The sequence below is a fragment of the Camelus dromedarius genome, chromosome 36, assembly GCF_036321535.1.
Source record: "Camelus dromedarius isolate mCamDro1 chromosome 36, mCamDro1.pat, whole genome shotgun sequence".
Lineage (NCBI taxonomy): Eukaryota > Metazoa > Chordata > Mammalia > Artiodactyla > Camelidae > Camelus > Camelus dromedarius.
The window spans coordinates 13,848,445-13,870,421 of record NC_087471.1 but is presented as its reverse complement, the minus strand read 5'-3'; the positions used below and the strand labels follow the sequence as shown (position 1 = coordinate 13,870,421).

The following is a 21,977-nucleotide window of genomic DNA, read 5'->3' as shown; positions in this document are numbered from 1 at the left end:
GCCCCACTCACCAAGGACACCAAACAGCTAAGAAGGTGGACTGTGCCCCAACCCCACCTTGCTGGGACCCGCCCAGCACACTGGTACACCCGCCTTTCCCTCTGACAGCCACAAGGCTTGCCCACACCTCTTTCAGAATCGTAAACACAGGCCCCTGAGCAAGTCAGCCCGGCTCCAGATAACATGCAGCCCCGACGCAAGGGAACCCCCTCACCCCGCACCTGACACCTGCTTCTTGTGTTTGGGTGTTACCGCCTCCTCCCTCCCCCGACCTGGAAGGCAGTACCAGGACACAAAGGACTTTCCTTGTACCTCTTCACTGTTCTTAGTCCCTGGAGCAGAACACCTCCCAGGATCTGGGGAACTAGCTGTAGGATAAGGATTTGTGCAGCCACAACACAGGCAGCCCCCAAACGGCATCTCCTGACCACACATCCCGAAGGCCAACTCTCATTCTGCCCCCATGTCCCAGGAAACCCCTGCAGGCCACAGCAGCCTACTGGCCCATTAAAACCGTCCTACCTGCAGAAGAGGAGGGGACTTCCCCCAGCCAGAAATGAAAAACTCCCTCATCTTGGGAGAAACCAGACGCATCCTTCCCTGCACACTCAGCAAGCACCTCCCAGTGTGCCGGCACCACGCCCGGCCCTGGGGGCCTCAGGCAGGCACCCCAGGTCCCTATTCTCTCAGTGAGCCTGCAGAGAACTTCTCAGTGCAACTGGCTTCTCCAAGGGAGTGCTCAGGGACGGGTGGCCAGGGCAGGCCTGAAGAGGAGACCTTCTCCCCCGTGCCCTCTGCCCAGAATGCTGCTCTCTGCACCTCTCCCCAGTGGTCACTCACCTGGAGCGCATCCCCACCCCATCCTGGGTCAGGCTGGTGAGGCAGTTCTCAGGACCACCAGCCAAGTCACGGGGGTTGTGGTTGCCCATGACCAGGTGTTCCACAGAGAAGCTGTCGCTGGGGTGGGAAGGCCCCGCCCTGGGGCCCGGTGTCATCTGCTGTCTCTTGATCTGCAGGAACTGCTTACTGGCTTGCAGGAAGGCCAGGGGCACCGAGGAATTGCAGAGCCTCAGCACCTCGTCACAGTTCTCCAGGCCCAGGTAGCTGGGTGTGGACTCCAGGAAGGAGTCTAACTGGTAGATGCGGACGCAGGCGGGGCTGCTGCAGGCGGGCACCTTGGCCACCTTCATGCAGAGCTTGTAGCGGTGCAGGTTCGGCTTGCACAGGGTCCAGGAGCAGCACGAGGCATTGGCAGAGAACTCAGTGGCCGCCAAGAAGTACCCAAAGAACTTGCCCTGCACCAGCATGGGGCACGGCCCACCCCAGGACGCACATCCGTCTCTGAGGCCACACTTGGCTGGCGCCCAAGCAGCAGCAGCAGCAGCAGCGGATGGAAAACCCACAGGGCGCCTGGGGCAGCGGCCTGGCTCCTCATCCTAGCTGGAGGGACTGCCAAGGTTCCACAGGCTGAGCAGGCAGACATGGGCCAGGCTTTGACATGGCGGCGAATAGGGCCAGGCCGGGCTTGGGCCAGGTTGCAGAGCTCTGAGCGGAGGCAGGAAGAAGAGAAGGCTTCAGGCGACCAAGGGGCAGCAGTGGCTCCTAACATCCGGGGACTGGACGCCAGCCTGGGGCTGCCAGCGGCAGCTGGAAGAGAAAGCAGAAGAGAGCACTATCAGCCCCATGGGGAGGCTGGGACTCGAGCATGCTGGGGGCAGTGACAACCCCGAGCTTGGGGCCCTCACACAGGACCCGGGCCTGCTCTCAAACACCTGCTCTATGCACCTGTCTGTCACCTGCCAGTATGTTCACCTGCAGGGGCTGGAGGGGCAGGAAGCCAGGGGCCCAGGCACAACCTCTCCCACATAGGCCTGGGTGGGAGTAGTGGGCAGCCCCAGACAGGGCTGCAGGCCACATACGCCTTGGCTGTGCCCATCTGGACAGACTGGCATGGCCCCTCTGCTCTGGGCCTGCCTGCAAGCCCCGTGGTGACCATGGGGGTCATTCCCATTCTGGGCCTCTGTGGCCTCTCTGACCTCACCCCTCCCCAACCCCATCTTTCAGGGAAGGATCTGTAAACTCAGCCAGAGGAGAAAGATCATTCCAGCCATCCCACAGCCTCCCTGCAGCTCCACTCTCTGAACTTCAGCCCATGTGGGTGCAAACTCCCCTCCCATCTCTGCCTCCTCGCATAAAAAAATGACCTATTCATTGGAGGATGAAGGCAGGGTCAGACCCAGGTCTCTGGCCGTGACTTTGACATCCAACTGCCTCCTCTCAGCACCCTCCCACCCTGCCCCCTGTCACAGGGCCACACAGGTGCCCACATCAGCCTCCCATCTGCAATCCTGCCAGAAAGCTCCTTCCTTTATCCCCCACCCAGATCCTCCTGCAGCCACTGAGTCCAGGCTTCTGCCTGGACGGATCCCTGCATCCTGCCTTGGCAAAGTCAGCAAGGTTGCACTCCCCCATTTCATGGTGAGGAAACCGAGGCTCAGGCAAAGTCACAGTAAGGAGGCTTGAGTACCCACACCTGAACCCCACAGACTGACCCCCATCTCGTGACCCTGGGGTCACCTGCCCTGCTCCAGGAGAGGGTGCCGGCTACGTGCCAGCCACTCACACCCAGGGGAGGGTGGCAGCTCTTGGCCCAAGTGAGCGGGGATGCAGTAGAGCTGTCCTGGCCTCAGGAAGCCAGCACCGCCCTTCCTCGATTCGCCCCCACGTGAACCCTGGGAAGTTCCTTCTGCCTATGAGCCTCAGTTTTCCTACCCTTCCCAAAGCCCCTGGCCGGCCACCACCCCACACAGCAGCAAGGCCAGAGGGCAGAGGAAGGAGACTGAAGTCTGTGCCCCAGAGCTGGCCCAGCCTTGTGGTGTTGGCACCTCTGCTCTGCATACCATGTACGCACTGGCCGCCTGCCCACAGGGACTCCTTGCTTCTTGCTGCCTGGGCCTAGCTGGCCAGCGACATAAGGTCGGTCACTGCTCTGCAGTCCCCTCCTAGCGTCTGTCCTGACAGGTCTGTAGGCATGGCAAGAGCTGGATGTGGGCGGCCTCCGGCTCTGGGCCAACGGGGCCAGGACGGCTGGACTTGAGCTGCCCCTCTTATGGCTGTGTGGACTCGGGCCTGTCCCTCACCTCCCAGCCTCGGTGTCCCCATATGTAAGGTGGGAGTGAGGCTTCATGCACTCAGATAAGCATTAAGAGCTTGACCTGCTGGTTTACCCAGAGATAGAGCAGGAGGGGACCTCAGGGGGAGAAAGGCTGGTTGGGGATGCTGGCTCACCAGGGGCAGCCCTGTGGGGGGTCTTCAGTGGCAAATGTTCATGTCCTCTGAGGAGGCAACTTGCCAACTCCTCATGCTGCCCCTCCAAGCAGTACTGGGCACACCCGCACTTGGCCCCTATCACTGGGAAGCCTGTTCTCCTGCCCTGCCTCTGGACCATTCTGAGGACACTCTTGGTGGTGGGCAGAGCCATCTGCCCTGACCTCCTAATCAACATCTGGGGACAGAGACCGGGGCCAAGGTCCCACGGCCAATCCCATACCTGGGAAGGTGCCCACCCGGCCTGATGGCAGGGTGGCAGTGGGACCTGAAACCTCTCCTGAGCCTCAGCCCCAGCTGCAGCACGCCCTCCCCTGCACCCAATTTGGGACCTAATGCAGCCACCAGCCCCCAACCCAGGGCCCCAGCCCCAGAACGGACCCTCTCTGATGTCCTGGAGAACCCCAGCAGAAAGTCTGACCACAGTCCAGTGCCTCCCCCAACACCACCTTGCGTGACAGCCGCTTCACTCTGTCCTGTCCCCACTGACTAGGTGTCAAGGCTATTTCAAAACCCAGCACCTTCCCCCTCGAGGGGCCTGTACAGACTAAGATGGTCCAGGCTGGGCCCATACCCTCCCCTCCTCATTCCAGCCCCCTGGCAGCCCACACCACAGCCCTCCTGTCTGGAAAGTAGGTACAGCCCGGAGTAGACGCTCAGATTGTGTGCTGGGGGTGACAAGGTGGTGGAGGCAGGTGAGGGCAGGGCTGCCTCCACCACGCTGTGCACTCGCAGGCCTGGAGGGAAGAGCAGGGCTCACGGAGGGAGGGGACCACCACTGGGCTCCATCCTGTGCCGGGTGCTGGGTCTCTGCAGCAGCAGTCCTAAAGGTACCTGCTGCAGCTCCACTTTGCAGACGGGCACTTGGGGGCCACAGAAGAGCAACCCTGGGGGGAACTCCCAGGTCCTGGGCGCCCAAGACTGGATCCAAGCCCAGGTCTGTTGGATGAATCCCTGCTCTCTGCATGGCCTGGCACTGCCCCAGGACAGGCAGAACCGATCTGAATTCTGCCCCTGTCCCAGGGCCCATGGGAGCCGGACCAAGTCGAGGCCCTCCCAGCATCCCTGTGGGCCGGCCTCGTCTGCACCAGCTCACTCCTCTCTCCAGCGCATGTCGGGTGAGCCAGGCCCACACCCTGTCCTGCACAGAGGGCAAGAGGGGGCAGTGAGCATTAGAAGCAGGACAGCACCCCAATCAGAAATGCCCCAGAGAGCCCACCCTGGCTGCACAGGGGGGCAGACCTTCGGGGAGGAAGGAAGCAAAGGAAAGATGCTCGGGACACAGGAGAGAGAACCTCAGCCCCAGCTGGGCTGTGGGGCCTGGGGGGGGTGGCGATTCTGGCCTGGACCCTGAGGAGGAGGGAGGTACCAATGGGGAGGGAGTTTAGGGGCAGGTCAGGGCAAAGCCCTGTCAGGCAGCCACAGCCCTAGGACTGAGGCTCTGGAGTGAGACTTCAGCTACTCTTGGGACCAGAAGACAGCCCAGAAGAGCCCACCCATGAAGTTCTCAAACAGGGTTCCTTGGAGCCCTGCGACTCCACAGCAGGGACCGTCCTCTAGAACTTGAACCGCTCCACGCCCTGGGCTTTGGGGCAGGCTCTGCTGGTCAGAAGGCAGTCCTGCTATGTGTCTGAGCACCACGGAACTGGCCTGCTCTGCCTCTTCTGGCTGGATCTCGGGGCAGAGCTGGGCAGGGGCCCAGGCTGCCAGCATGGACAGCTCCTGCACCCTCCCACCTCCCAGACCCGCCAATGCCCTGTATCTCTACTCCTCAGAAAAGCCCTCCATACGCTGCTCCACTCACCTCCTCCCCAGCTGCCAAGGACCAGTACTACCAGCATGCTGCCCGGGGAGGTGGGGGGAGCTGACCTCCACCTTGCCCAGACCGAAGATCTGCCTTCCCGGTCTCCCACCCCAGCACTGGGGGCCCCGAAAAATGTTTTTTTTTTTGTTGGTTTTGTGGACTCCACACCTGCCCCCTCTTCCCACGGCTCTGGCCACCTCTTAGCTCCTCTCCTGATCCTCAGCTTTGAGGCTATGAACAAAATCAGGTCCAGGAAAACTGGCTTCCTTTGTAACCCCACGTAGCTTGCTTGGTGCCTCTCCAGAGGCTATTTTGTGGAATCCAGGAGCCCCAATAGCTCAGGAGGGGCCAAAATCCCTGGACCTCGTCACCTGGCCCCACGATGACCCGCTGGCATGAAAGCCCAGCCCAGCCTGGCTCCTGCTGCCCTCCCTGCCCTGGCTGCAGCCCTAGCTTCCCGTGACTCCCTGGGCTTCCTGCAAGGAGGGCTCCCCTCCAAGGATCTGCAAGGCCCCTCGCCTGCCCTGCTGCCATGGAGTCCTGTCCAGTGTCCCAGCGCACTGATAGTGCCCTCCTGTGCAGGTGGCCCGCTCACCAAGGAAACCAAACTGGTAAGAAGGTGAAGTGCCCCAACCCCTCCCACCAGGTTCCCACTCAGCACCCATGCATCCCCCACCTTTGTCGCTGAAGCTCACAAGGCTTGCCCGCACATCTCCCGGAATCTTGAACACGACCCCCTGACCAAATGAGCCTGTAACTCCGGGTGACACACAGGCCCGACAGCAGGGACCCAACCTCCCCATACCCACCGCATTTTATGTTTGGCTATTACTGCCTTCTCCCTCCCATGACCTGAAAGGCAGCTCAGGACACAAAGGACTTTCCTTGTGCCTCTTCACTGCTCCTCGTCCCTGGCACCAGAACACCTCCCAGGAGCTGGGTAACTAACAAGCTGCAGGGTAAGGATTTGTGCGGCCACAAGTGCAACCCCCAAGCTGCACCTCCTCACCACACTTCCCGGCAGCCCACTCTCATTTTTCCTCCCGTGTCCCAGGAGGCCCCTGCAGACCCTGCCACAGGCCACGGCAGCCTGCTGGCCCATTAAAACCGTCCTACCTGCAGAAGAGGAGGGGACTTCCCCCAGCCAGAAATGAAAAACTCCCTCATCTTGGGAGAAACCAGACGCATCCTTCCCTGCACACTCAGCAAGCACCTCCCAGTGTGCCGGCACCACGCCCGGCCCTGGGGGCCTCAGGCAGGCACCCCAGGTCCCTATTCTCTCAGTGAGCCTGCAGAGAACTTCTCAGTGCAACTGGCTTCTCCAAGGGAGTGCTCAGGGACGGGTGGCCAGGGCAGGCCTGAAGAGGAGACCTTCTCCCCCGTGCCCTCTGCCCAGAATGCTGCTCTCTGCACCTCTCCCCAGTGGTCACTCACCTGGAGCGCATCCCCACCCCATCCTGGGTCAGGCTGGTGAGGCAGTTCTCAGGACCACCAGCCAAGTCACGGGGGTTGTGGTTGCCCATGACCAGGTGTTCCACAGAGAAGCTGTCGCTGGGGTGGGAAGGCCCCGCCCTGGGGCCCGGTGTCATCTGCTGTCTCTTGATCTGCAGGAACTGCTTACTGGCTTGCAGGAAGGCCAGGGGCACCGAGGAATTGCAGAGCCTCAGCACCTCGTCACAGTTCTCCAGGCCCAGGTAGCTGGGTGTGGACTCCAGGAAGGAGTCTAACTGGTAGATGCGGACGCAGGCGGGGCTGCTGCAGGCGGGCACCTTGGCCACCTTCATGCAGAGCTTGTAGCGGTGCAGGTTCGGCTTGCACAGGGTCCAGGAGCAGCACGAGGCATTGGCAGAGAACTCAGTGGCCGCCAAGAAGTACCCAAAGAACTTGCCCTGCACCAGCATGGGGCACGGCCCACCCCAGGACGCACATCCGTCTCTGAGGCCACACTTGGCTGGTGCCCAAGCAGCAGCAGCAGCAGCAGCAGATGGAAAACCCATAGGGTGATCGGGACATCGGCCTGGCCTGTCATCTTTGGTGGGGCCACCAGGGTTCCACGGGCTGAACAGGCATGTGTGGGCCAGGCCCTGACATGCCAGGGTCCAGTGGTGAGCGGGGCCAGGCCGGGCTGGGGCCAGGGTGCAGGGGCTCTGAGCGGAGGCAGGAGGAGGAGACAGCTTCAGGAGAGTGAAGGGGCAGCAGTGGCTTCTAACATCCAGGGCCCTGACCCCGGCCTGGGGCTGCCAGCAGCAGCTGGAAGAGAAAGCAGGAAAGGGGACTATGGTGGGGAGTCTTGGACTCGGGCTGCTGGGGGCAGTGACAACCCCAGGCTTTGGGCCCTGAAACAGGCCTCGGCCTTGCTCACAGGCAACTGCTCTCTGTACCTGTCTGCCACCTGCCAGTGTGTCCAGGGGAGCAGGGAGCCAGGGATCTGGGCACATTCTTCCCAATCTATGCGTGGGTGGGAGCAGTGGGCAGCTCCGTCCAGGACTGTACACCACATGGGTCTCGGTTGTGCACAGCTCGACAGACAGACTGACATGGGCCCCAGGGCTCTGGGCCTGCCTGCATGCCCCATGGTGGCCATAGAGATCATTCCCACTCTGGGCCTCTCTGACCTCACCCCTCCCCCAACCTCATCTTTCAGGGAAGGATCTGTAAACCCAGCCAAAGGGGATGCAGAACAGGGAAGCAGAGGAGAAAGGTCATTCCAGCCATCCCCCAGCCTCCCTGCAGCTCCACCCTCTGAACCTCAGCCCATGTGGGTGTGGAGACCCCTCCCATCTCTACCTCCTCACAGCAGGAGTGACTGGTTTTTTGGGGGATGAGGGTGGGGTCAGACCTCAGTCTCTGGCTGTGACTTTGACATCCAACTGCCTCCTCTCTGCCCCCACCCACCCTGCTGCCACAGGGCCCCTCAAGTGCTCCCTTCAGCTGCCCACCTGAGCTCCTGCCAGGAAGCTTCCCTCCCTTCTACCTGCTTCCACATTCATTTGCACACACATTCACTTTCATTTGGAAGCAGGAGAAAAGGAGGAAAGAGGATCCAGGCAACGCCTGTGCCAAGGCTCCTGAGCTGCCATTCAGCCTGTAAGTCCCAGCACAACAGGACTAACATCAGTGCCTACAAGTAACAGCTTGTCTTCTCCTTTAATGTTTCTATGCTATTCCTTCTACATTTATCAAGTTAACTTGAATAGCTGTGAACCTTGATTAATAACAACGATGGACATGTGCTGCTTCTGATTTTACTGGAATAAATGGAGATGAAATTTATCACAGCAATGGAGCTCATGCACCACGGAGTATCTGGGTTTAATCTCAGCTGCTAGCACTTACCAGGTACGAACGCAGGCAGGTAATTTAATATGAGTCTCCCTTTGCTCACTTATACAACAGTGGATGATTAAGGAAAGCCGACTCTTGCCTCCTCTACACCATTGGTCTTATCAGAATGCTTTCTTCCAGGAGGCAGCACCCCAGGCTTGGCAGCATCTCTACAACCTGGCTGGTGCTGAATGGACACAGCAGCTCAGATAACGGCTCTGTGACATGGGGAGACATTTGCAGCAATTGTCGATTTACATGGAGATCTTCTCTGAAAACAAAAAAGGCAAGAGAGCAGCATTATGTAATCACATCTATAATTAAGGCTACAGGTAAAAAGTATGTTACTTTGAAACCAAGATCACTTATTGGCCAAGTAACAGTGCTAATTACATCACAGACCTTCTAAACCATGGTATTTCTCACTTTAAATGGAAAAACAATCTTCAGTAACAATATTCAGTGGTGTTGCTTCTAAGTCATACTCACACTACACGGTTAATTTTCTATAAAATGAATCTAATGGTATAGTTCCCTTGCCTAAAAACCTTTAGTCATTCTCCAGTACACAGAAAACTCAGTATATTACTTCTTAGCTTTACATATTAAGTTGTTCACTGTAAGCCCCAAAACCCTATTTTCCAGTCTCTATACTTCTAACCCTTCCCCCTGACACACCATTTATAGCTTAACCTTCTGCTATCGTCCCCACAACATCACCCTCTGAATATGCGTGCTGCTTTGTCCCTTTAACTCTCTACACACCCAGGACCCTTTATCTACAACTCCCTCTTAATTCTGTCTAGAAAACTGACACCAATTATTTAAGCCCAGTTCACGCATACGTGGGAACTCCTGTCTGACTGTCTCACACAGTCTATCCCTCTCTCCTCTTGTTCCTGCAACACTTTTGCCCATATGTCTCTTGTAGAGCTTTTAACACTATACTATGTTTATACAAGTACTTCTCTGCTTCATATGAAAAAATTAAGGAAAACATTGTACACTTACCTGTGCCCCCAGAGCCTACCATACTGCGGTGCATGGGGGGTGGCCACAGTTGTGAGAAATGAAATACGTGAATGAATGAACTCCATATCTCTCTCTTATGCCAGCTGCCTCCCACTCACGCTCTGGTTTCCATCCTGTGTACGTGTCTCCTACAACTATTATTGCTACATGGAGACCCTGGGTTGTGCTATGTCACTGTCACTGTCCTGTTCCCTATCTCTGTCACTCGTGGCCATAATGGTAGTGAGCAAAGCACCCACCCAGCAGTGCCGTGGTGGTGACGAGGGGAACGCTAGCTCCATGACACAGTACTTTCAACTGGGCATCTCACTACTCAACATTAATACAGCTGTATTCTAGGGAAGATTTCCCAAGAAAAATTCTACTCATCATTAACCCTTTCTGAGGATGACAGAAGTCTGAACAAATAACATGAAACCCAAAGAGAATACCGTTGCAGCTACTACAGCAAAGGGGGGGGGGCCCTCTGTGGTGACGATGTCCAGGGTGAGTGCAGGTTACAGCTCCAGTAATGTCTCTGTGATGTTAGTGTCTCTTATGCACAAAGATGAACACCCTCATGTCCAGACTCAGAGATCCACAACTGCTCCCAAATACACACAAACACACAATGTGTAGAAACTGCTATTAAAAGGAACTATCAACTGAAGAAATAATCACAATCAAAAGTTCTTAAGTGCAGGTTCAATAACTGTCTCTCCATTAGATGTTTCTTCCCAATATATTCTACAAAATTTACCTAAAGTTTTTTTCCTGACTGTTTCAATCTGTTCAGAAAAGTGAGTGGAACCAGCTCTGCAGCTTTACCAGGCTTCAGGGACACAAGTTCCTGGAATGAAAGACAAAGATAAAATGATCTTTAATGCTAAATTTAAATACAATTTCCACAGATGTGAAGCATGAGCACCTACTTCAAAATTTTCATGAGCTTCTACACTGCATTTCAGGAGACCTCAACACAGGGCCTCAATTTTAACTAACGGCATATTGCAAATAAGCAAAATTTTAAAAGTACCATTCAAAACATCAGATTTTGATATAAAACCTATTTCAGAATTCTTAGAAAATGAAAGCACTAAACATTCAGGATTTAGGCGATGACACCTACAGGATGAAAAGGAAAACACACCTCCCCGAACTCCCCTCAGTGAATTTCACACTTGACATCAAAGTAGTAACTTTAAAGAAATGAAAACAAGAATAGAGTTATGATTTTTCTGACTAAGAATTCTGAAATTTTATTTCTGATGCCTGGTGGACTTTGAAATCAGAAGTGTCTTAAGAAACTAACTTAGGGTTGTAACTCGAAGAGGTTGACCACTTTTCGTAAGACCTATTTCTGTAAAATCGAAGACTTTCAATGTGCCCTCCCCTTGAACTTCCCTACATACCACTGGCTCTCCTTTTCTTCTTGAGACTCTCTGCATACTTGGTTTCTGTGACCCTATTCCACCTTTCCAATTGCATGTTCTATTGCTAAAATGCAAAGACTGTCTACAGGACAACATATTATATTGTCAAATAAAAATAAGACAAGTTATTGTGGTTGAAAAATTTACAATATAAATAGTAATTTGTCATAGTATTTGCAGATCAGTAATAATTAGCTGACAGAAATAACTGTAGTTTATACCACTTTTATGCAATACACCTCAAAACAGAGAAGGTAATTATCACAAATGAAAAGGAAATGTTACTACTGATCTTCAGACATTGAAAAGAAACTATTATGAATTAATTTGTGTTGAGAATTTGAAAATTTAAACAAAATGGGTAAATTCCTAGAAAAATATAATTTATTCAACTGATACAAGACATGGAAAACCTGCATTGATTTTTAACCACTAAAGAAAATGAATAGTCAAAAATCTTCCCATATGGAACAATCTAGGCCCAAACAGCTTCACTGGTAAGTCCTAGCAATCATAAGGAAGGAGTATTTCCAACATTAAATCTCTTATAAAAAATTGAAAAGAAGAAACTTCTTCAGCTCATTGTATAAGGCTAACAAAATTCTGATACTAAATCCAACAGAAGATAAGAAAGAAAAGGAAAATTACAGATCGATCTTAATCATGAACACTGATACAAACATCCTAAATAAAAACAAAATTCAAAATGTATAAAAAAGATAATACATTGGGATCAAGTTACAGTTATCCACAGAGTTCAAGGCCGGTTTAATATCAATAAAATTTACAATGACAATATAATAAGGGAGAAAAGGTAGTAAAATTTACTGTTGAGAAAAACTGTTAGCATACAAAAAATAGACTTCCATAAAAAAAACTGTATAGTAAATACTGCACATGTTAGAAATAAAAGCTTTTTAATATAAACAATAGCACTATTGTGCTAAATAGTATAAAGTTGTGACAATAAATCTAACAATCTAGAGGTGAAAATCTCTACAGAGAAATTTATAAAACTTCATAGAAAGAAAACTGAATAAAGGGTTATGCCAAGTGGTCATTAAATAGAAGACTCATAATGTAAAGATGTCAATTTAAATTGAAACTGAATGACAGATTCAATGCAATCCCTATCAGAATTGTAAGGTTAAAACAGTTTTTGGGGGGAACTTGACAAGTTGATTCCAAAATGTGTTTGGAAGTATCAAAGGTCAAGAATAGCCAATATTCTCCTAAAGCTATCAAGACTTATAATAAAGCAACAATATTTAGGACAGTGTGGTACTGATGTAGAGACGAAGCTCAATCAAACAGAAAAGGGCCCAGAAAAACAGACCAAGCATGTAGACCCTTGCTACACTCATGGTAAGGCCGCACTGCTGAGCATGGGGAAAGGCAACCTTTCAACACAACTGCTGCTAGGAGAACCAGGCATCCATATTTTAAAAAATTAGATGGATCTCCACCTCAAACTACATACCAAACTGCTTTCAGATGGATCTAAGATTTAAAGATGAGAAAAAAAAAAAGAAAACTTCTACATAATAAAGGAGAACTTCTCCTTTGATATGGAAACAAAAAATTATTTTGACTACTTCAGAAAAAGAAAAATGCTTTTATTAAAAAGAACCATAGAAAAAAGCCACAGAGAAGGTATTTGCAACAGGTATCACTGAAAAAAAGACTTAACATCCAGGTACATAAAGAACTCCTACAGATCAATGAGGACAAGACATTCCACCAGAAAAATGGGCAGAAGACTTGAACAAGCACATCACAGAAAGGAAATTTAAATGGCCAACAAATATAACCAGCCTACCAATCTCATTAGTAATTAAGGATATGTAAATTTAAAACGTAATGAAATATTATATCATTACGCATACACTAGATTGGTAAGATGTTTAAATCAAGCAAGAATATAGAGCTAATGGCAGAGGGAGGGAGGCTGCTCTACAGAGCTGGTGGATTTGCCCCAGGCTCCTTTCTCCCCCATACCAGGCTTGCGGGCAGCCTTTGCTGTGCCCAGTGGCGGGACACACATTTCCTAATTTGCTTACTGGAGGCTGGTAAGATGTGGTCAGCTGGTAGCAGTCAGGTGGCCCCCACCCACCTCCTAGGAGCAGGCAGACTGGGACATGTGGTCCCGCGACCTGAGGCAGCAGAGGCCACCCCCAAGCCAGGCCACAAGGGAGACTGGAGCAAAGAGGCCAGCTCCTCCAAGGCAGGCACCCTCCCTCAGCTGACCCCTCCTCCCTGACTGCACCATGCCCACCTCCTGTGAGCTTGCTGACCTGGAGACATGCCTACAGCGAACTTGAGGCAGCAGAGGCCAACCCCAGGCCCGGCCACAGGGGAGATGGGAGCAAATGACTGGTTTGAAAGGGGCAGCACCCCTCCTCCCACCGCTGCTGCCACTGCTGCTACCATCCTCCCAGCCCCCTGACTGCACTGAGCCCATGGTCTTACCAAAGTGGGTACAGAGGGAACATATTTCAACATAGTAAAAGCTATTTATAGCAAACCTACAGCCAGCATAATACTCTACATGAAAAGCTGAAAGCCTTTCTGCTCAAATCTCAAACAAGACAAGGATGCCCACTCTCACCAGCTCTATTCAATACAGTATCAGAAGTCCTAGCATAGAAATTAGACAACAAAAAGAAAAGGGATCCAAGCTGGAAGAAAAGAGGTAATAAACTTGTCATATGCGGATGACACGGTACTATACACAGAAAACCCTAAAGACTCCGCAGAAAAACTGTAAGAGCTAATGAAAGAATTCAGCAAGGTAGCAGGATACAACATCAACATACAGAAATGAGTGGCATTTCTTAACACGAAAGTAATAATCCCTTTTAAAACTGCATCCAAAAAAATAAAATACTTAGGAATAAATCTGACCAAGGAAGTGAAAGACATATGCGGAGACCTACAAAACACTAAGTAAATTAAAGAGAATTTAAAGAAATGGAAAGATATCCCATGTTCTTGCATTGGAAGAATTAATATTGTTCAAATGGCCACACTGTCCGAACGAATGTACAGATTTAATGTGATCCCCATCAAATTACCCAGGACATTTTTCAAGGAATTACAACAAATTATCTTCAAATTTATATGGAATCACAAAAGACCCAGAATTATCAAAGCATTACAGAAGAAAAAGAATGAAGCTGGAAGAATAACCTTCCCAGACTTCAGACAATATGACAGAACTGCAGTCAAAACAGCCTGGTATTGATACAAAAACAGACACATGGATCAATGGAACAGAACAGAGAGCCCAGAATTAAACCCACAAACTTTTGGTCAATTAATCTTTGACAAAGGAGGCAAGAATAGTCAATGGAGTAAAGACAGTCTCTTCAGCAAATGGTGTAGGGAAAACTGGACAGCTGCATGTAAATCAATGAAATTAGAATATTCCCTCACACTATACACAAAAATAAATTCAAAATGGCTAAGACTTGAACATGTAGACAACACACTATAAACCTTAAAAGAAAACATAGGCAAAACATTACCTGATATACATCTCAGCAATGTTCTCCTAGGACAGTCTACCCAAGCAACAGAAATAAAAGCAAAAATAAACACATGTGACCTAAGTGAACTTACAAGCTTTTGCACAGCAAAGGAAACCATAAACAAAACAAAATGTCTATCTACAGAATGGGAGAAAATACCTGTAAATAATTTAACTGACAAAGGCTTAATTTCCAGGATACATAAACACCTCATAAAACTTCATAACAAAAAACAACCAACCCAGTCCAAAAATGGGCAGATCTAAACAAGCATTTCTCCAATGAAGACTACAAATGGCCAATAGGTACATGAAAAAATGCTCACTATCGCTAATTATTAGAGAAATGCAAATCAAAACTACAATGAGGTATCAGCTCACACAAGTCAGAATGGCCATCACTCAAAAGTTCATGAAGATAAATGCTAGAGAGGGTGTGGAGAAAAGGGAACCCTCTTACACTGCTGGTCAGAATGTAGTTTTGTATAATCATTATGGAAATTCCTCGAAACACTAAAAATAGACTTACCCTATGATCCAGCAATCCCACTTCTGGGCCTAAATCTAGAGGGAACTCCAATGCGAAAAAAAATACCTGCCTCCCAGTATTCATAGCACCACTATGTACAATAGCCAACACATGGAATCAACCTAAATGAAGGAACAGGTGACTGGATAAAGAAGTTGTGGTATGTTTATACAATGGAATACTACTCTGCCATTAAAAAGGATAAAATAACGCCATTTGCAGCAACATGAATGGACCCAGACATCATCATTCTAAGTGAAGTGAGCCAGAAACAGAAAGAAAAATACCATACATCACTCATGCGTAATCTAAAAAAGACACTATGAACTCCTCTACAAAACAGAAACAGACTTGCAGACTTAGTGAACAATCTTATGGTTACCAGGGAAGGAATAAATTTGGGGGTTTGAGATTAACAAATGTTAGCCACTATATATAAAAATCGATTTAAGAGAAAGTTTTTTCTGTATAGCTCAGAAATCTACATTCAATATCTGAAAATAACCTATAATGGAAAAGCTGCTACAGCCACCAACTGAGGAAGCAAGAGAAGAAAGGAGAGTTAGTTATCCTGGGCTAAAGCTTGGTCCTTGGAAAGTCCTTGCCCACCGCTGATGCTGACCCCTGACTGCACTGCGCCCTCCTCCCAGGAGAAGGCTGACATGAAGACATGCGCCCTGCGAACCTGTGGTCGCAGAGGCTGTCCCCAGGATAGGCCCCAGGAAAGATGGGAACAAGTCACCTGCTAGAGGAGGACAGCACCCCTCCCCGCCGCCGCCCTCTAACCTCACTGCCTCCCAGGAGCCCACTGACCTAGGAACAAGTGTCCTGCGAACCTGGGGCAGTGGGGGGAGAGGGGAGTTGCCAATGGAGACTGGTTGATTTGCCCCCATCTCCCCCGCGACAGGGCCGGGGGGGGCGGCCTCTGCTGCCCCAAGCACATCCCCAGGTCCACCTGCTCCTGCGAGGAGGGCTGGCAGCGGCGGCAGAGATGGGTTTAGGGGTCTCTCTATGCGAGCCTGTGGATTTGCTTCAAACTCCCCTGCGGCCTTTCCTGGCCTCCACCCTGCTGCTGCCCTGGGTTCTCAGGACTCAGGTTACAGGTCAGCCTGCTCCTGGAAGGCGGGTGCTGTGCTGTCAGGGGTAGTCGGGGGCAGAGGCCGCGGCTGCAGCATTGGGCTGCCTTGTGCGAGCGCTGGGGTTTGCTCCCATTTACTGGGGTTTGCTCCCATTTACGTCTGTCGCTGCCGCCACGCCCGCACACTGCCGCACCGCGCCCGCCTCTCAGGAGCAGCCTGACCTGTAACCTGGGTCCCGCGAACCTAGGGCAGCAGAGACTGCCCCCAGGACAGAACATGGGGAAGATGGGAGCAAATCAACAAGATACAAGGGGCAGACCTCCCTCCCTGCCGCTGCCGCCGATGCCACTGTCCCCGCACCCTAACAGCACCGCGTTGCCTCCCAGGAGCGGGCTGACCACGAGAGGTGCCTCCCACGAACATGGCAAAGCAGAGGTCGCCCCAGGCTGCGGGGAATAGAGAACAAATACAGGAGCTCTCATAGGGCAGCCCCCACCCAACCGCGACCCCGCGAACGCACCACACCCGCCTCCCAGAAACAGGCCACGACCTGAGGGCCGGTCGGAGGTGCTCCGGGGCCATCCAGCGCCCTCCCACCTCCCGGAGGTGGCCTGCTCTCCCAAACCCGGGTACAAGCGGCAGCGAAGACGCGGGGTTCAGAGACTACTAACGGGGGAGTGGGCACCACAAACCACGGCGGCAGCCCACACTGGCCTCAGGGTCCTAATGGGCGGCGCGGCCTGAGCCTCACCCACGCACCCCTCCCTGTGCGCCTCCCCAGCTGCGCAGTCCAGGCCCCACCTGCCGGCTCCGGGACCGGCGCGCCCCCACCAGCGCCCCCTTACCTGCCCCACAGTGGCAGCAGAGATGAAGGCAAGCGGCGGCCCAGTCCCCAGGCTGCCTTCTTCCTCGGGAGCTGGTCCCGGGAGCACCCGGCTTCCGCCCGACTTGCACAAGCTGTGAGCGGGTCCCACGTCCACAAGTCTGTGCGTCCGCGCATGCGCGCCCCTCCTCCTCCCCCCCCCCCCCGAAGCGCGGACCCTCAGGCTGAGGCTCCCGCTGTTCAGGATGTGGCGAGTGGGGCCGAGGCCAGGTTGGGATCAGCAGGACTGAGTGGAGCGGTGGGGTGGTAGGGCACCCTCTGCCTGCCCAGCCGAGTCTCCATACCCAACACCCCTACTCTGCCACCGACCAGGTCCTGGCACTCAACCAGACCACCACCACCACCAGGGCCAGGCCACACCCCCCAGCCCCACTCCCGCTGCTTGCCTCCTCTCGTTACTGACCGCACCATCCCTGGCCAGGCCCAGTCGCCAACCAGACCCCCCAAGACGGGGATCCTTTTCCTTACACCGAGGTCCCAGCCAGCACACTCCACCCAACTAGGTACTAACCTATGGCCCCCACACCCCAAGCTCACTCCTCATGCCTCACCGCAGGACCCCCAACAACCCGATGGTCCCCCTCACCCCTCAGGTGGGTCAATTCCACTCCGACCCACCCCTTACCCCTCAGCCTGTCCCCCCTCACCTCAGGATCCCCCCTCACTCTAAGTGCACCCCTATCCCGAGCTGACCCCCTCACCCTGCGGGTGGGGCAGGCAAGTCCAGGCTCCCATTACACAGGACTGCTCCCAGTGGGGGATCTGGCACAGCTAGTGTTGGAGGCTACAGGGCTCTGTGTGCCAGGCTGAAGGCATTTCCAATTCCCACCCAGGCACCCTGATCCCAGACCTGAGAACTAGTCAGAGATCTAGCAGGAAAACCCTGGAAGTCAGAAAGCAGAGAAGGGCTCAGTGAGGACACCTTGGAGGCTTGGATGACCCAGGGCATATGAAATCAGGAAAATAAGAAGCTGTCAGAACACTGACTTCCACGCCCTCCCTGCCCCACCCATGCAGAGATCCATCCACAGAAGGGAAAATGCAGCAAGCTTCGGCACTATGCCAAGCAGATATGGAACAAATCCTAGAAGTCTGGCTAGAAAACAAAAATGAAAATAGAAAAGTGAAGCCGTGACATCAGCAGCTATGTGACATCGATAAGGAGATTTCAGAGTCATTCCAGGGATGTTACAAAACAAACATACAAAACAGGCAAAGAACTGTAGCAACATTTAAAAACCTTAAAAACAAAAGGTCAGAATCCAGATGACACATCACAAACTAAAGTGCCCAGTTTTCAATAAAAAATAATGAGCTATACAAAAACACTGGAAAGTGTGAGCAGTACTCAGGAAGAAAATTGGTTAATAGAAACTAACTCTGATGGGCCAGATGCTGGATTTAGCAGACATCTTCAAAGCAGCTGTAATAAGTTCAAAGCGTTCAAGAAAACCAGAGAAAACATGGTAACAAAGGAAAATATGGTAACAATGATTTAATGATGAAAGCACTAAAAGGAAGTTTTGGGGGTAGAAAATACAATGACCAAAATGAGAAATTGACCAGCTGGACAAAACAGCAGCTCTAAAATGGCAGGAAAAAAAGAATCACTATACAACTTTAAGACTGTGCAATTTCTATTACTTTCTATCCAGAGAACAGAAGAAGAAAGACTGAATAAAAAGTCTCAAATACCTGGGAGACCATTAAGTATACAAACACGCATAATGGGAATTCTGCACCACCCCCACAAAAAAAAAAAAAAGAGGGAAGAGAAAAAAGGGTCAGAGAAAGTAGTTGAACAGATACAGCCCCAAACTCCAAATTGGATGAAGAACATTAATCGACAGCTCCAAGAACTAACAAACCCCAAGTAGGATAAACACAGAGATCCACATTCCAGACACATTAGACTGAAGCTGTTGAAAACCAAAGACAAGGAGAAAATCATGAAAGCCACAACAGGAAAAAAAGACACAAAATATGATTATGATTTCTCCTGAGAAACAATGAATGCAAGAAACCAGGAGGGTGACAAATTTAAAGTGGTAAGAGGAAAAAAATTCTATCAACTAAGAATTCTATATCCAGCACAACTATCCTTCAAAAATGAAGGCAAAATAAAAACATTCCCAAATATACGCATACTAAGAGATGTAAATCCACCCACATCTATACTTACATTAAGTGTGAATGGCCCAAGCGTCTCAACCAGAAGACAAAGACTATCAGCTTGGTTTAAGAAAAAGCAAGAGCTAACTAAAAGGTGCATAACAAGAGACAAACTTTAGACTCAAAAGACATAAAAGGTTGGAAGTAAAAGGATGGAAAAAGATCTACCGTGCAAACAGTAACCATTAAGAAAGCTGTAGTGGCTATACTAATATTACACAAGATAGACTTCAAGAAATGTTAATAGAGACAAAACAGAGACATTTCACAGTGAAAAATGGGGTCGACCATCAGGAATATGTAACAATTACAAAGATACGCACACCTAATAACAAAGACCCAAAACACACGAAGGAAACACTGATAGAAAAGTGAAAAGGAGACAAATCCACAATGACAGCTGGGGATCTCAAAACCCAACTTGCAACAGCTCACAGAACAAGTAGACAGAAATCAGTAAAGATGCAGACGATTTCAACAAGACCACCTACACCTTAACCTCACAGACATTTACAGAACACCCTCCTGTGCACCTCTTCATCTGACTATTCACCTGTAACCTTTTTCCTATACTTTGTAATAAACCAGTAAACGTAAGTAAATGTTTCTCTGAGTTCTGCGAGATGCTCTAGCAAGTTTCATCAAACCCTAGGAGGGAGTTGTGCAATTCTGTAGCTTTTCTATCAAACAATGACAGTTGCTTCCACTGATGCCATGGCAGAAATGAAGCTGTTCTACAGGCAGGGACCCCCACATTTCCTCCCTGGGACCAGCCCTGAGTACCTGGTATCTTCACTGTGCCACTGGAGGAAGTGTCATCTGCATAGGGATGGCTGCTCTCCACCACCACGGGCTGGGAGGACAGGTGGCCACTCTTGAGTCTGTGGTTATGTCCTCCAACTCGGTGACCCAGAGCTCCAACCACGTATCAGCCACCTGTGGGAGGAAGCGGGGGACAAAGCAGGAAGATGTCAGGATGCCCACTCTGATCCAGATCTTTCTGCAGGGATGAGGCAGAGTGAAGCATTTGGGAGTCTGAGAAATCTTCTTTTAATCAGGGCTTGGTTTCCTCACCTTTACAATCAAGACAGCCCAGAGCTCACAGAGATGCTTGGAGAGATCTAGGTACAAGTAGCCAGGAGGCACCTGACACACACAAAACACCCAACACATACCAACTGATGAAACAAAAGGCCTCTGATTACAAGAATCTCTTCTAGTACACAACCTGATGAGGAAAGTCAGCCTCAGGAACAAAACTATCAAGCGAAGCAGAAGCACGTTGATAAAAATGACCCAGATCCTAGAAGGCACTGGGGTCAAGCAGGAGAGGAGAGGCATGAAGAGGAATGACCAAGCTGTCCAGGTCAAACAGCAGCAGACTGTCTGAAACGAGGGCTACAAATACGAGCACACCTGGGGGTGTCTCTTGACCAGAGACATTGAGGGTCAGCCCCCAGAACCACATTCTCCCTACAATCCATAGTTCATTGCATTTTAAAATTTTAGTTACTCACACCATTGAAATGGTTAATACTGCTGACTATAAACTCCCTGATTGCTATTTTTAAAAACAAATGAGAATGTTACTACAGCAGTAACACAGTAAATGCCAAATTTTTTAATTTAGAAAAATCAATGAAACTATTTTCTATTCTGTACTTTTCAGAAATAAATGATTGTTTTTATCTATTTTTTTCTCATATCATATCAGGTAACAAATAGATTAGCCTAGTAAGTAGTTTTATTAATGACAAACTAAGATCGCTGCCATCTAGGCATTATTGTTATAAAGTCAGATGTTTCTTTTTTAATAAAGTCCCCCAAATTAGGTCAGTGTAGGACATAGGAGTAGCATCTTGCCACTGGGCCAGGAAAGTTGGAAGACAATCCCATCTTTGTTTCTCTCCCTCTGAATCTGAGACTTTGACATTATCAAACCTTAATGCACAGCCCACCAGGGCTCTTCTGGGGTTTAAAAACTTTCTATGAAAGCCAGTCAGTCCCCCAAGAGGGGCAAACAAGCTCCAAGGAGAGGGTGACAGAGGGGTCACAGTTGTAGTTCTGCCCTAAAAGTGCACTGGATCTGACATCATTTCTCCCATCCACCAGCAATCCGAGTGTCTTTGAGGCACTTAACAACCTCTCAGAGCCTCAGTTGCCTTATCTGTAAACAAAGGGAACACCCATGTTCCATACTGAGTGAACGCACCGAGAACCAGGCCTCATAGCTGTGTGTACAATAAATATGGGGCATTACTACTTTAGATCCGAGTTCTTCTCATTCCATCCTTTCCTCTCACAAATGCAGTAAACTTGTGAAAACAGTATTTTGCTTATGGCAATCTACCTTGATGTAATCTCAGAATTAGCCTCAAAAAATTATAAGTAGGAAACCTACCACTTTTTAGTTCTTCCTGAATACAATTAAGAAATAATATGCCCCTGAAACAGCTCCTAAACCATAACTATGATTTCAAGGCCACTCAGCCATACTTAAGTACTTTATGGTGGTGGTAGTGGTGGTGATATGCAACTCAGACACACACTGACAACACACTTGCACAGAGCACATGGCACTGGCCTCCCTCACACGGCCAGTTCTGAAAAGGCAGAGAACAAGGCCACTGATAAGCAAGAGTCCTTCAGGAAGCCCAAGGGCTTCAGGACTGATCAGCTGTTTCTAAGAGATATTAACATAGTATTGACCGTACACCCTAGACTAGCCACATGAGGCTACTGAAATTTAAATCCATTAAAAAGTTAGATAAAATGAAAACTTCACTGCCTCAGGTTCACCAGCTACATTTCAAGTGCTCAACAGCCTATGTGGCTGGTGGGTGCCAGGTACAGAACATCACCACAGCTGGAAGTCCCACAGAACCC

The 21,977-nt window shown here is 50.5% G+C and overlaps 1 pseudogene; it reads right to left on the bottom strand.

The window, feature by feature from the left end:
* LOC105104314 (adhesion G protein-coupled receptor B1-like) overlaps positions 1 to 21,977 on the bottom strand; it is a 66,945-nt pseudogene that overhangs the window by 24,931 nt on the left and 20,037 nt on the right.